Raw genomic sequence first — 16,680 nt, forward strand, 5'->3', positions numbered from 1 at the left:
GCTGCATAGTATTCCATGGTGTATATGTGCCACGTCTTCTTAATCCAGTCTATCACTGATGGACTTTTGGGTTGGTCTTTGCTATTGTGAATAGTGCCACAATAAACATACGTGTGCATGTGTCTTTATAGTAGCATGATTTATTGAGGATTTTCTCATCAATGTTCATCAAGGATATTGGCCTAAAATCTCTTTTTTTATTGTTTCTCTACCAGACTTTGGTATCAGGATGATGCTAGCCCCATAAAATGAGTTAGGGAGGATTCCCTCTTGTTCTATTGATTGAAATAGTTGCAGAAGGAATGGTACCAGCTCCTTTTTGTACCTCTGGTAGAATTTGGCTGTGAATCCATCTGGTCCTGGACATTTTTTGGTTGGTAGGTTATTAATTTTTACCTCAATTTCCGAGCGTGTTATTGGTCTATTCAGAGATTCTACTTCTTCCTGGTTTAGTCTTGGGAGGGTATACATGTCCGGGAATTTATCCATTTCTTCTAGATTTTCTAGTTTATTTGCGTAGAGGTGTTTATAGTATTCTCTGATGGTAGTTTGTATTTCTGTGGGATCAGTGGTGATATCCCCTTTATCATTTTTTCATTGCATCTCTTTGATTCTTCTCTCTTTTCTTCTTAATTAGTCTTGCTAGCAGTCTATTTTGTTGATCTTTTCAAAAAACCAGCTCCTGGATTTATTGATTTTTTGAAGGTTTCTTTTTGTCTATCTATCTCCTTCAGTTCTGTTCTGATCTTCGTTATTTCTTGCCTTCTGCTAGCTAGCTTTTGAATTTGTTTGCTCTTGCCTCTCTAATTCTTTTTTTTTTGATATGGAGTCTTGCTTTGTCGCCCAGGCTGGAGTGCAGTGGTGCGATCTTGGCTCACTGCAAGCTCCGCCTCCCCGGTTCATGCCATTCTCCTGCCTCAGCCTCCAGAGTAGCTGGGACTACAGGCCCCTGCCACTACGCCCGGCTAATTTTTTGTATTTTTAGTAGAGATGGGGTTTCACCATGTTAGCCAGGATGGTCTCGATCTCCTGACTTCGTGATCTGCCCGCCTCGGCCTCCCAAAGTGCTGGGATTACAGGCGTGAGCCACCATGCCCAGCCTCTCTAATTCTTTTAATTGTGATGTTAGAGTGTCGATTTTAGATCTCTCCTGCTTTCTCTTATGGGCATTTAGTGCTATAAATTTCCTTCTACACACTGCTTTAAATGTCCCAGAGATTCTGGTACGTTGTGTCTTTGTTCTCATTGGTTTCAAAGAACTTCTTTATTTCTGCCTTCATTTCGTTATTTACCCAGTAGTCATTCAGGAGCAGGTTGTTCAGTTTCCATGTAGTTGTGCGGTTTTGAGTGAGTTTCTTAATGCTGGGTTCTAATTTGATTGCACTGTGGTCTCAGAGACAGTTTGTTGTGATTTCTGTTCTTTTGCATTTGCTGAGGAGTGTTTTACTACAAATTACGTGGTCAATTTCATAATAAGTGCAATGAGGTGCTGAGAAGAATGTATATTCTGTTGATTTGGGGTGTAGAGTTTTGTAGATGTCTATTAGGTCTGCTTGATGCAGAGCTGAGTTCAAGTCCTGGATATCCTTGTTAACCTTCTGTGTCGTTGATCCGTCTATTATTGACAGTGGGGTGTTAAAGTCTCCTGTTATTATGGTATGGGAGTCTAAGTCTCTTTGTATATCTCTAAGGACTTATTTTATGAATCTGGGTGCTCCTGTATTGGGTACATATATATTTAGGATAGTGAGCTCTTCTTGGTGAATTGATCCCTTTACCATTATGTGGTGGCCTTGTTTGTCTCTTTTGATCTTTGTTGGTTTAAAGTCTGTTTTGTCAGAGACTAGGATTGCAACTCCTGCTTTTTTTTTTTTTTTTTTTTTTTTTTTTTTGCTTTCCATTTCCTTGGTAGATCTTCCTCCATCCCTTTGTTATGAGCCTATGTGTGTCTTTGCACGTGAGATGGGTCTCCTGAATATAGCACACCAATGGGTCTTGACTCTTTATCCAATTTGCCAGTCTGTCTCTTTTAGTTGGGGTATTTAGCTCATTTACATTTAAGGTTAATATTGTTATGTTTGAATTTAATCCCATCATTATGATGTTAGCTGGTTATTTTGCCTGTTAATTGATGCAGTTTCTTCATAGCATTGATGGTCTTTACCATTTGGCACGTTTTTGCAGTGGCTGGTACTGGTTGTTCCTTTCCATGTTTAGTGCTTCCTTCAGGAGATCTTGTAAGGCAGCCCTGGTGGTTACAAAATCTCTCAGCATTTTCTTGTCTATAAAGGATTTTATTTCTCCTTCTCTTGTGAAGCTTAGTTTGGCTGGATATGAGATTCTGATTGTTGAAAATTCTATCTGATGGTTGAAAATTCTATTCTTTAAGAGGGTTAAAGTAGGGTTTCTGCCGAGAGAGCTGCTGTTAGTCTGATGCGCTTCCCATTGTGGATAACCCAACCTTTCTCTCTGGCTGCCGTTAACATTTTTTCCTTCATTTCAACCTTGGTGAATCTGACAATTATGTGTCTTGGGGTTGCTCTTCTCAAGGAGTATCTTTGTGGTGTTCTCTGTGTTTCCTGAATTTGAATGTTGGCCTGCCTTGCTAGGTTAGGGAAGTTCTCCTGGATAATATCCTGAAGAGTGTTTTCTAACTTGGTTCCATTCTCCCCGTCACTTCCAGTACACCAATCAAACGTATATTTGTTCTTTTCACGTAGTCTCATATTTCTTGGAGGCTTTGTTCATTTCTTTTTGCTCTTTTTTCTCTAATCTTGTCTTTTCGCTTCATTTCATTAATTTGATCTTCAATCACTGATATCCTTTCTTCCACTTGATCAAATCAGCAATTGAAGCTTGTATATGCGTCACGAAGTTCTCATGGCTTGGTTTTCAGCTCCATCAGGTCATTTAAGGTCTTCTCTACACTGTTTATTCTAGTTAGCCATTCGTCTAACTTTTTTTCAAGGTTTTTAACTTATATGGAATGGGTTAGAACATGCTGCTTTAGCTCGGAGAAGTTTGTTATTACCGACCTTCTGAACCCTGCTTCTGTCAACTTGTCAAACTCATTCTCTGTCCAGTTTTGTTCCCTTGCTGCCGAGAAGCTGTGATCCTTTGGAGAAGTGGCGCTCTGTTTTTTGGAATTTTCAGCTTTTCTGCTTTGGTTTCTGCCTATCTTTGCGGTTTTATCTACCTTTGGTCTTCGATGTTGGTGACCTACAGATGGGGTTTTGGTGTGGATGTCCTTTTTGTTGATGTTGATGCTATTCCTTTCTGTTTGTTATTTTTGCTTCTAACAGTCAGACCCCTCAGCTGCAGGTCTGTTGGAGTTTGCCGGAGGTCCACTCCAGAACCTGTTTGCCTGGGTATCACCAGCCGAGGCTGCAGAACAGCAAATATTACTGCCTGATCTTTCCTCTGGAAGCTTCATCCCAGAGGGGAACCTTCCTGTTTGAAGTGTCTGTCAGCCCCTACTGGGAGGTGTTTCCCAGTCAGGCTACACAGGGGTCAGGGACCTGCTTGAGGAGGCAGTCTGTCCATTCTCGAAGCTCGAATGCCGTGCTGAGAGAACCACTGCTCTCTTTAGAGCTGTCAGACAGGGACGTTTAAGTCTGCAGAAGTTGTCTGCTGCCTTTTCTTCTACTATGCCCTGCCCCTAGAGGTGGAGTCTACAGAGGCTGGCGGGGCTTGTTGAGCTGCGGTGGGCTCCACCCAGTTTGTGCTTCCTAGCCTCTTTGTTTACACTGTGAGCTACTCAAGCCTCAGCAATGGTGGATGCCCCTCCCCCCATCAAGCTGCAGTGTAGCTGGTCGATCTCAGACTGCTGCGCTGGTAGTGGGCAAGGCTCCATGAGCATGGGACCCGCCTAGCCAGGCAAGGGAGGGTATCTCCTGGTCTGCGGTTGCTAAGACTGTTGGAAAAGTGCAATATTTGGTCATGAGTGTACCATTTCTCCAGCTACGGTCTGTTATGGCTTCCCTTGGCTACGAAAGGGAAATCCTCCCCAACCTTGCACTTTCCGGGTGAGGTGACACCTCACCCTGCTTCAGCTTGCCCTCTGTGGGCTGCAGCCACTGTTCAACCAGTTCCAGTGAAATGAACCAGGTACCTCAGTTGGAAATGCAGAAATCACCTGTTTTCTGCATCAGTCTCACTGGGAGCTGCAGACCAGAGCTGTTCCCATTGGGCCATTTGGAAGCAACCGGTTTTTTATTTTATATTTTTAATGCCCCTTCCTCATTTCTGTTTTCAATTTTTTCTTGTCATTTGCCTTCTATTTCAATACTTAGTATTTACTTTACAACTAATTCTGATTTGTGCTAACCATCATTTCTTCCTAAGTTTAGAAAACATTAAGGACTTAACTTTCCTGTCCTCCTTTTACACTTTATAAAACTTTAAGGGCTTTATAAAAATTTTGAAACTGATTTAAACAAGAACGCTGAAAATAGTCTGTCCTGCTGACTCAGATCACTATTTGACATAAATCAGGTGGAGACCTGGGCATTCTCTGTTTGATGCCCTCCCCCACTGTCCCCACCTGGCTCCTCCATACCCTGCTCTTCCTTGTCCATCACGCCCTGCTCTTCCTTGTCCATCACTGCCCTATGCTCTGAGTCTGACCCTCCACACTGCATTTCCCAGGCTCCCTCACTCTGGCTTCTGATGGAGATCAGCCAGTGTGGATACCAGCAGGAGTCTTGAGGGTAGGGAGACAGTGAGTTTAGGTATGTGGTCTGGCTATGGCAGTGGGTTCCTAAGCCACAAATCCTTTTAGGCACTACCACTTCAATGGCTCCACCTGTCACTGGATCTGGTTAATACTGTTTCCTTCTTCCCCTTCTAGCCTAAAAGAGTTCATGGTTTCCTGCTACTGTCAGCCCCTGGGTGCCTTTTCATCCCTTGAGGTTACCGTTGACACTACTCAAACAAAATAATGGTATGTTTGTGTTTTTGTTATAAACAATTTTAAAAAATTTAACAGAAACCTGCATTTATAAGGAACACTAAAAAGGTACGTTTTAAAATAATTGTTTATTAAACTGTAACAAGGTTTCTAGCAATTTTAGATTGAATGTGATGCTCCCAAACTGCTTTAATACATGCCATAGTTACAAATTAAATTTTTGGGTCAGACTTCACTATAACTGTGGTAATTTAAAAAAATCCACACTTGAAATGAGGCAAGTGTCTGTTGACTAAAGAGAAAAGAACTTTCCAGTGTGTTACATGGATTTTACAATAGAGAAGCTGCTTTCACAGTAGAATTGATGTTCACTTGATACTGCCTTTGGGAAGGAAAAATTAAAAAAAAAATTGATGTCACCTTTCAGATATAGATATTGCAACCTTAAAGAAGTTACAGAACTACAACCCTTGTTTTCACCTAGAACATAAATTAAGATGATATTGGCTTGTGAATACCCATTTTCCTCATATAACGATTAACAAATTTACATCTAACCAAAGTGAATAATGCTGGTTTATTTTATTTATAAGTAGCATATATTGTTTTTAGATGAAAGGCTCTGCTTAAAAAATATTTTTTTGAGACAAAGTCTTCCTGTTCATCTGTGAAGCTTATTTGGTGTATTGTAGTCATTTCTAATCTTTCTCTGTTTTACAGGCCATAGAACTGTGCTAGAGGTTAACAATCTTAATTACAAATTCTCTCTATTGCTTTATTAAGCTTTCTTGTTTGTTCTATTGTGTATTTACCTGTTTCTGAGTGCCATGCAACACAAAATAGTATTAGACAAAGTTTTAATGTGAACAAATTAACGCAGTTTTCCAGAAAAGCATAATCTATGTTTTTTTCCTAGCCCGTCTTATTTTTAAAATTATTGTTGCCTTTCTTATTTCTTTATGTCTTTGATGGACTTCCAATAGTTTCTGTGACTTAAGCTTATAGTCCCGTGTCTTGTGTAGACTGGGTAATGGAACACTAAGCTTGTATACTTAAAAATGACAGCCTTAAATTCACCTATCAGCCACCTGTCCCTGCATAATAATAGTAATAATAAAGGCCAGCAATAGCAGTTATTTTTCCTTAAAAAATAAAATTTTAAAAATGTTATATTATTAGTTTTAAGCCAACTATCTTAAGATCTTATGTAACTTGGTTTCTGGGGTTTTTGAGAGTAGAGTTTCCCAACACCCCACTTCTCCTACACTTATCCTTACACTTAGACGTGAATTTGCAAAGCAACGCCTCAGAATGTTTCTGGAAAAAATATGTTAGAATTACATCATATGGCTGAATAGCAGTGTGGTTGAATATGTTGAGTTTTTTATTTGTGTCTTCACATTTGTTTACGTTAAGGATAGAACCCCAAAGAGAATAATCCTGGTTTACTTATTCAATGCTTATTAAACAATAACAATATGCCAGCCTCTGTACTATTCAAGGAGGATATAAAGGTGAAAAGACAAGGTTGAGTACTTTCATAATATTTATATGTTCTGGTGGTTCAAATTATTTTACTCAGTGCTTTTCTTAGAAGAAGAAATATTTGGATGATGTTCAGTAAACACAAATTTTGTGTTATATTTGAATCTGTTTGGTAGGATTATGATGTTAAACTCCCGGTTAGGTTCAGTTCAAGTATATTTACCAAAGACAAATTAGAAACACAGGGACCATCAGGTTAGGGATTTATTTCATTATGGTAACAGGATTATGCCATTGGAATTGGAATTTATTTTACACTTGGTCTGGTTTTTAAATCATTTTACATGACTTAAATGTCAAATTATAATGTAAAATAATTATTTTCAGTTATGCACCCCAAAATTTGAAGCCACATTTGTTTTGAGGGAATTTTGAATATGAAGATCTCAGAGTATTAGAAGTTATATTGAGTGGGGATTATGCATAATTTTCCTCTCTTGGAAAATCTGTGATTGCATGTTTTCTTTTTAATGTACATAAACAAGTAAAAAACACAAGGAGAACTTCAGCTGTAGACCCTGCACTTAACATTAGTAACTGCTAATCTACCCACAAATATTAGTGATTTCTTTGGCACATATAACAATAAAAATTACTACCACCTCCTTAAGAGCTGATTGGAATTATATATTTTATTTATTTATTTATTTTGAGACAGAGTTTACTCTGTTGCCCAGACTGGAGTGCAGTGGTGTGATCTTGGCTCACTGCAACCTCTGCCTTTGGGTTCAAGTGATTCTCCTTCCTCAGCCTCCTGAGTAGCCGGGACTACAGGCACCTATCAACACACCTGGATAACTTTTGGTATTTTTAGTAGACATGCAGTTTAGCCATGTTGGCCAGGTTGGCCTTGAACTCCTGACCTCAAGTGAATCCACCCACCTCGGCCTCCCAAACTGCTGGGGCTACCGGCATGAGCCACCGTGCCTGGCCTGCGTATTTTAATTCCATATTTTGCTTATATATTTAGTATTTAAACATTTGCGTATTTAAAGACATTAGTATACTCACAAGTAAGGGAAATTCTATTAGATTAGATATTTTAAAAGCTCTGAAAATTAATTCATTTACCTTTAATACGTATAGCAATTAGAGCTTTCATATTCAAGAACTGTCAGTTGCAAGGACTGGAAACCCCAAAAATGCACAATTCTAAAGAAGAGGGGAAAAAATCTGCCTATTGAGCATATAAAAGGGCAGAACAAGTAACCTTCAGACAGAAGTGATATAAGGTGAAATAATGATGATGACAAGGAATTTGTTTTCTTCATATATTTTATTAGGAGAAAAACTACTGTAGGAGAGGGAAAATTGCTTCTGTGTACTCTTCGAGGTTTTTTGGCTGGTCTATGAATTAAATTGACATTAGACAGATTAAAAGGAGAAAAAACATTTAATTACTCACATATGCACAGGAGTCCCACCAAAATATAAGACTCCAGGAAGCAGCCAGATGATTGAGACAGATACTATCTTAAGCTAGAGTAAGGAATAGGAATAAGGATTTGGGGGTACTGGGGAGTGGTAGAGATGAATTGTGGGAAGGCGGGAGGAGGAAATGTGTGGTGAATAAAGGTTACCTTGCTATGCAGGTAAAAGTCTCTCCGGTGAGAAAAAGTTATCTATGAGTAACTCTCTTTTTGGCAAAGATAGATACATTTACTAATAAAAAATGTCCTTTACCAATGGGAAATTATACTTTAAGCAGATGGGGAGGCAAAGTGCTTTTTCTGCATTGACTGGTTCTCAGTTTCTTTTAGCTCAAAATAATACATCCAAGTGGCATATTTTGGGATGACTTGTTCTGACCCCATCACTACTTGGTGGTAAAATGCTACCCAATATTGTAACATCATGTGGCGCTTTCTTTCAAAAAGTCTTTAAACATGATATAATTTCCTCAAAGCTTTATGATGTAAAATGAGGTATCTCAGATATGGACTTCTCCAGTGAGAGGATCCCAAAGGCTTTATACCCCCATATTCTATTGTGGTTTGGGGTACGGTGGAGAAGAAATGCCAGGATGTTTGCAGCTTTATCAAATTGAAAACTTAGAGCATCTAATTATTACTCATTTAGAAATCAAATTGTTCTCTGTGGACTTCCTTCTCCAAGGAGATTCAAAGCACTTGCTACAGAAAGGGAAGATCACAGCTTGCTTCTCTGTTTTCCTTCCTCCAGGCAAAACCTTGTATCACTTGGTTGGCTTAACAGAATTAACTTCTCTCCTTGGATCGTTTGTCATTGTTTTTACGTAGTTCAGTAACTATTAAATACTTTTCATCTGTGATTAAAAACATATTGCTTCTGGAGGGTCCCTGGCATGCTGCAGTCCTATGACTGGGCAGCAGGTTTCTCACCTTCCTAAATCTGAGCAGCAAAGGACTGCTGGAGGGTAACCCACCCCTGATGTTTCTCCTTTGGGGGTTGCTGAGTGGTAAGTGCAGCTGCTGCCCTATCAGCTTTCCCAGAGTCACAAAGAGAAGCTCCCACTTGGAAGGGACCTTATTCATTGTCTGCTCCTGTTTTGCTGTCCATCCGCTGATATCCTAATCTACCTGCTCTAGTCCTCAGTGTGGTTCAGGCTTTGCTGTACCCAACCATTCGGATTTGGGCACCAAGCTACAACGTTCATATTTGCACAGATCTCAGCTATGTACTCCTTAAAATTCTATACCTTCTTGTTCTAGTTTTGAAATAAAAAGAAATAAGGAGGAGACAGTGTTCTCAGGGCTGCCTCAAAGCTAGAGATAGAGAAGAGGAACAAGCTCTCAAACTCGAGTGTACTGAGCACAGCTGACACCAAGGGCAGCCAGTGCCCCCTGTATCTTTATGATCTGTAAGTTCAGTGACCTGAGGGCAGCACCTGGGACAGCTGCTTGCAGTGTTCTTGCTTTCTCCTTTTTCCTGAGCCACAGTGCATGTGTTTAGGCAGATACCTTAAGCCATTGACCATTGCTTGCTTACTTGCTTCCTTCCTTCTTCCCTCTCTCCCCTCTTCCCTCCCTTTTCTTCCTTCTTTTCTCCATTTCTTCCCCCCACCCTCCATCCCTTCTTTCTCTCCTTCCCTCCATCCCTCCTTCCTTCCTGCCTTATTTCATTCCTCTTTTCAACAAATATTTGATTAACACTTATCTAAGGTGATCGGGACACAGAACTGAGCTCAGTCACTGCTCGCATACAGCCTACATTTAGTAAAAATGACAGACAATATCTAAAGAAATACAAAGTGTAAATCGAGCTAAGTGCTATGATGAAAGCTAAGGATGGATGGAGAGTCAGGGAAGAGCTGTCTTTGGGAAATAAGTATTTGAATAAAAACGTGAATAAAATGAGGGGAAAGCCATGTGCAAGATGAGGTAGTAAGCACGCTAACTTCTTTGATCTTACCTGGAAGAAAGTCCATGAGCTCATTTTCTAATAGGTTGGTTCAATCTGTTGCCACTAGTAGGAAGCCCACAATTTTGTTTTGTAGCTTTCACATTCATACTTACCACTAAAATATTTGCTTCCAGTATCAAAATTTACTCATATGAGAAAGTAAGATTGGAATTTAAACTTTTGGTTAAAACTGTGATTTTCAAAAATTCTGCTTTAGTAGAAGAATAGTCTTATGTTTGCCTTTATTGTTACTGCGAAGTATGAATCACATTGAGGTCTATAATTTTAAGATGAGAATCATGTTGATTCTTCAACTCACTGAAAATGAAGTGCTGCCTAATTTTGATGAGATAAATTATTCCAGTCTTTGTTGGAGTTGTAGATTTATCCATAGCTGGCTTCCATCTGTCACATTCAGATGATAATGATAAAATGCATCATTTCTACCCAGTCTTCCAGCACAGACTAGCTAGAAGACAGAACTATCTTTCTGCAAGGTTTGTGTGCTTCTTCAAAAAGTCTCTATTTAGTATTTTTAAATGCCCTCTGGATATAAAGAGTCTTTAAATGCAATACTAAAAATAACTTTTCATATGTGAAAATATTTCATTTAAATTATTTTGGTGTGGCTGAGCATGGTGGCTCATGCCTATAATCCTAGCACTTTGGGAGGCTGAGGTGGGCGGATCCCCTGAGGTCAGGAGTTCGAGACCAGCCTGGCCCACATGGTGAAACTCCATCTCTACTAAAAATACAAAAAGTAGACGCGTATGGTGGTACACACCTGTCATTCCAGCTACTTGGGAGGCTGAGGCAGGAGAATCACTTGAACCTGAGAGGTGGAGGTTGCAGTGAGCCGAGATCGTGACACTGCACTCCAGCCTAGGTGACAGAGTGACACCCTGTGTCAAAAATTTAAAAAATAAATCATTGTGTTTTGTCCTTGTTAGTGTCCAAAATTCACTGGAGAGATTCTTTCAGAACTGTAAAATTTAATTAAAAGAGTTAGGTTTGCCGGGTGTGGTGGCTCACACCTGTAATCCCAGCTCACTGGGAGGCCGAGGAGGGTGGATCAGCTGATGTCAGGAGTTTTAGACCAGACTGGCCCACACAGTGAAACCCCATCTCTACTAAAACTACAAAAATTAGCCGGATGTGGTGGCAGGCGCCTGTAATCCTTACTACTTGGGAGGCTGAGGCAGGTGAATGGCTTGAATCCGGGAGGCAGAGGTTGCAGTTAACCGAGATGGTGCCACTTCACTCTTGTCTGGGTGACAGAGTGATACTGTGTCTTAAAAAAAAAAAAGTGTTATCTTAGAGGATGAACCTTAATGCATTTCTTAATGGTATCTGATCAAATAAAAAAATTAAGTTTAAGAACATCTTTAAAGGTGCTTCTTTCAGCTGCTCTTCTATTATTTTCTACTACATGAATCCATATGTTCTGACTTCATAAAGAATGTTATTCTTAGTCTTGCTCCGTAATTCTGCAAAGTTATTTACACAGAGAGATGGTCAGAACTACTGTCCAGGATTTCAGTGGCTTCTGAATTGAAGTCCAGAATTGAAATACCAGTAATTCAGTAAGTTGCTTGCTTGCCAATTATTGTAAATAAACTAACATCATGCCTCTGACTAATGATCCCATAGAGAAGATTCATTTTATAGTTTCATATATGTATGGCATATATCAGTAACTTTACCCAAACCCTAGTAAAAGTTTGTCAGCTTAATGTATTTGTGCATGAACTTAACTACCACTAGAGAATGGTGAATTTTGTTTATAGCATCTGAGATTTGAACTTTTTCCTAAACGAAAAGTTACATTAAAAAATAACTTCTCATAAAAAATTCTCATGGGAAGTTCCATTCAGTTCATGTTTTCTCCCTCGTTCTTCATTTCCCTGCACCCGAGCCATTCGTCTTGTTCTTTTCTCAATGGCTATGTGAGAAACCAGTAAATATGTCTGCCTCCTCTGCCTTCCCTGCTCACCCTCAGTTCATCAGGAAGTCATGTAGGCTTCCTGTTTTTGCTTCCCAGGAATTAAAGAAATCTTAGCCACAACATCAAAAAATCTAGATCATTTTGCCTTTGAAACTTTCACTTCCCAAAGGTTACTTGTAGCGAACGTGTTTATAGTTCCTTAGGAAAGGGATGTGTATGAAACTTGGTGTTAATGATAAAATAGCAACACTAGATAGAACGCTGGGCTAGGGAGATGGTCATTTCTAGAGACTCACCAATCGAAGGAGAATGTATCTTACTATAAGGTAAGAGGCTTTTCTTCCCAGATCGTCAAACATCTGGGTATAGTTTTCAGTGTTCATTTCCATGAGGGCACAGATTTGTATTTGGTTGGCCTTTTTCTTATTGCCAATCTTAAAAATCTTTAAAACAGAAATCTATTCTCTTTGGAATCAACCCAGAAAAAATAGTAGCTCGACTTTAAATCAGCAAATGGTTAAGTATTGTTAGAAAGAAATTACTTCATTCCTTGAGTTAGCTGATCCTGTTCCCAGCTTATTTTAAAAAAATAGAAACCTCAGCAAAAACTACAAACTAGTAAGAGAATTTCTGAATCCAAAAGATTGAAAATGAGCAGCACAGCTCATTTTCTTACCAACAGGTAAGAAAAAAATTAAGATTGTTATCTCTCTTGTTCTGTGATTCTCTTTGAGAAGGTCCATATTTGTTGCTGAGTAAAATGACTAATGTTGAGAGACCTTACTAAATTATAGAATAAACTTCTTTGAGAGGTATAGTAACAAGAAATTACTGTTAGAATTATTTACACTTACCATATTGGGGTTTTACAGCATCATTTAACTGCTAGAGCTATTTTTAAAAATCCACATATTTCACAGTAACCATAGAAAAAAACCAACAAGAGGTGTAGGAAATAGAAGGCTTTTAAATGTATTTCATATTATTATGAGATGTTCATTTTTCCAAACAGCTATTTCTTGTTATTTTGTATATGACAGGAGGAACAAAAAAGGGATGTTGTTCATCCTGACTTCACTCACTGAGGGAGAAAATAAAAATGGCAGGGTGAAGTCATCTTATTATAATGTTGCAAATAGTTTTTAAAATCCAGAAATTTTGGCTGGGTGCGGTGGCTCATGCCTGTAATCCCAGTACTTTGGGAGGCCGAGGCAGGCGGATCACCTGAGGTCAGAAGTTTGAGACCAGCCTGGCCAACATGGTGAAACCCTGTCTCTACTATTTCTAACTGTGTGTATACACACACACACACACACACACACACACACGCACACACACACACACACATATAGTTTTGTTAAATACTATGAAATTCTCCTCCAAAAGGGTCGTATGATTTTGCATTCCCACCAGCCCACTGGCATATATGAGTGTCTCTCCTACACTTTGTCAACAGTGTATTAAGTTGAAAATTTTTGCTATTCTAATGAGTAAGAAATGGTATCTTAGTGTGGTTTTAGTTTGCATTTCTCTTATTATAAATACAACTGAGCATTTTTGACATGTTCATAGACCAATTTATGTCTTTTGCAAGTTGCCTAATTGGTGTCTTTTACCCATTTTTCTCTAGAATTTTGGTCTTTTCCCTCTCAATTTTAAAAAGGTCTTTGTATGTTAGAACTATTGTTTGTATTTGTAATATTTGCGTCAAATGTTTTCTTTCAATTTAATACCATCTTTTGACTGATTACAATGTGTGTGCACTTTTTTTCTTGTACTAATACCAACTGCTTTACTTATATAGGCTTTAAAATAGGGTGTAATATGTAGTAGGGCCAGTTCTCCCTCAGAGCTCTTCTTTCTCAGTGTAGCCCAGCTATTTTTTTTATTTTTTATTTTTTAAGACAGAGTCTCACTCTGTTGCCCAGGCTGGAGTGCAATGATGAAATCTCAGCTCATTGCAGCCTTTGCCTCCTGGGTTCAAGCAATTCTCCTGTTTCAGCCTCCTGGGTTATGTGTGTTCTTAAAGATAAAGTGTGTTTTGTGTAAGCTGCACATAGTTGGATCTTGGTTTTTTATCCATTCAGCCACTTTACGTATTTTGATTGGAGAATTTAATCCATTTACATTCAAAGTAATAATTGATAGGTAAGGACTTACTATTGCCATTTGGTTAATTGTTTTCTGGTTGTTTTATAGATCCTTTGTTTGTTGTTTATCTTTGTGATTTTATGATTTCCTGTGGTGCTGTTTTGATTCCTTTCTCTTTATCAGTTGTGTATCTGCTATTATCTTTTGTTTTCTGGTTACTGTGAGGCTTACGTAAAACATCTTATAGTTATAAGACTCTTTTATGTTGATAGCAACTTAATTTCAATCCCATACAACAACTCTAGACTTTAAACTTCCTCATTTATATTTTTGATTTCACAATTTACATATTTTTAAATTATGTATTTCTAAATTAGTTCAGCCATTGTGGAAGACAGTGTGGTGACTCCTCAAGGATCTAGAACCAGAAATACCATTTGACCCAGGAATCCTATTACTGGGTATATACCCAAAGGATTATAAATCATGTTGCTATAAGGACACATGCACATGTGTGTTTACCGCAGCACTATTCACAATAGCAAAGACTTGGAACCAACCCAAATGCCCATCCGTGATAGACTGGATAAAGAAAATGTGGCACATATACACCATGGAATACTATGCAGCCATAAAAAAGGATAAGCTCATGTCCTTTGCAGGGATATGGATGAAGCTGTAAACCATCGTTCTCGGCAAACTAACACAGGAACAGAAAACCAAACACCACATGTTCTCACTCATAAGTGGGAATTGAACAATGAGAACACATGGACACAGGGATGGGAACATCACACACCAGGGCCTTGCAGGGGGTGAGGGGCTAGTGGGAGGATAGCATTTGAAGAAATACCTAATGTAGATATCGGGTTGATGGTGCAGCAAACCACCATGGCATGTGTATACCTATGTAACAAACCTGTACGTTCTGCACATGTATCCCAGAACTTAAAGTGTAATTAAAAAAAAAGAAATCACTGAAATGAAAACAATAAAAAAAGTAATAATAAAAAAGAAGAAAGTACTAAAGATGTTATTTGCACATATATACATATATATGTCAATGATAAGTAATTAATACAGATGTACAAATATGTACTCAAAAATTATGTTTCTTAACAACTTATTATAGTTATTATTTTTGACTCTTTTGACTTTTAACCTTCATACTAAAGATATACATGACTTACAGAGAACCATAATAATATTAGAGTATTTTGGATTTGACTATGTATTTACCTTTACCAGTGAATTTGATACTTTCTTATATCTTCATATTAGTCACTAGTGTCCTTTTATTTTCACTTGAAGACTCTCTTAAGGATTTCTTGTAAGGCAGCTATAGTGGTAATGAATTTCTTCAACTTCTTTTGTTTGTCTGGGGAAGATTTTATTTCTCCTTCATCTCTAAAGGATAGCTTTGTTGAGTATAGTGTTCTCACCTGAAAATTCTTTTCTTTCAGCACTTTGAATGTATCATCTCATCTGTCCTGACCTGCAAGTTTTCTGCTGAGAAATTTGCTGATAGTCTAATGGGAATCCTCTCATATATGATTTGATGCTGTTCTCTTGATGCTTTTGAAATTCTCTTTGTCTTCGGCTTTTGACAGTTTAGTTGTAATGCAACTTGGAGAGGACCTATTTGAGATCAATCTGTTTAGGAACTTTGGAGCTTCTTGGATCTGGATGTTCATATCCCTTCCAAAACTTGGGAAGTTTTCAGCAATTATTTCATTATATAAGCTTTCTGCACATTTGTCTCTTCTCCCTGTAGAGCTCCCATAATGCAAAAGTTTGTTTGCTTAATGATGTCCCATATGTCCCATTGGCTGTCTTCACACTTTTTGTTTTTTTTTTTTTCCTTCTCATTGGGTAATTTCATAAGACCTATCTTCAAGTGCAGAATTTCTTCCTTGTGCTTGATCTAGTCTGCTGTTGAAGCTTTCTATTATATTTTTTATTTTCTTCACTCAGTTCTTGAGCTCCAAGATTTCTGTTTTCTTCTTTATTGAATTTCTCATTAAGATGATTAATTGCTTTCCTGATTTTGCTGAATTGTCTATCTGTATTCTCTCAGATCTATCTGAGTTTCCTTAAGATTATTATTTTTAATTCCTTTTCAGGCAACTCATAAACTTCCTTTTCCTTGGGGTCAGTTACTGGCACCTTGTATTTTATTGGTGTCGTGTTTCTTGCTTTTTAATATTTCTTATGTCCTCGAATTGATGTCTGTGCATCTGGTGGAACAGCACTTCTTCCAAACTTTAGAGAGTGCCTTTAGTAGGGAAAGACTTTGACTCTGGAAGGCATGGCATAGCATTGGCCCAGCTAAAGGTTAGGACCCAGAAAGAGGGTACAGCTGCAATTTGGGAAACAGAGCCAATAGGGCACCATTGCAACTTAGGCCCCAGGACATGAGGGAATGCATAGTGGGGATTCTGGACTTGGGGATAGTGGGACATGGCAGTATCCCAGATTCTGTGAAGCCAGGTGTGACAGCAGCAAGGACCCTGGAATAGCAGAGGGCAGATGTCACTTGGGCCCTGGAAGGAAGGGAGCAGTGCAGCAATGATTCCATTCCTTGGAGATGGGAGTATCTCAGCAGCTCATACTCTAATGGGCTAGTCCAGTTCCAGGAAAGCAGGGTACTACAATTATTCAACCTGTAGGGTAAGGTGACTCAGCTCAGTCAGTACTCTGTTTAGCTAAGATGTAAAATACCATGTCATCTCATCCCTGAGATGTGCAACTGGTTTCACTTGGCCATGACACTGATTTCTTGGAGGCAAGGTGCTGCTTCCATTCAGGA

General features: G+C 38.7%; 1 protein-coding gene and 1 pseudogene across 1 annotated transcript in view; both read left to right on the top strand.

Moving 5' to 3' along the window:
- LOC129490426 (prorelaxin-like) overlaps positions 1 to 4,933 on the top strand; it is a 19,515-nt pseudogene extending 14,582 nt beyond the window's left edge.
- The window catches only part of LOC129490800 (prorelaxin H2), a 26,119-nt gene continuing 14,294 nt past the window's right edge, over positions 4,856 to 16,680 (top strand). Inside the window, exon 1 of the mRNA XM_063609213.1 lies at positions 4,856 to 4,942. The gene's annotated coding sequence lies outside the window, so the exon portion shown is untranslated. The remainder of the gene's footprint in view (positions 4,943 to 16,680) is intronic.

The sequence above is a fragment of the Symphalangus syndactylus genome, chromosome 9 (genome assembly GCF_028878055.3).
Source record: "Symphalangus syndactylus isolate Jambi chromosome 9, NHGRI_mSymSyn1-v2.1_pri, whole genome shotgun sequence".
Classification (NCBI taxonomy): domain Eukaryota; kingdom Metazoa; phylum Chordata; class Mammalia; order Primates; family Hylobatidae; genus Symphalangus; species Symphalangus syndactylus.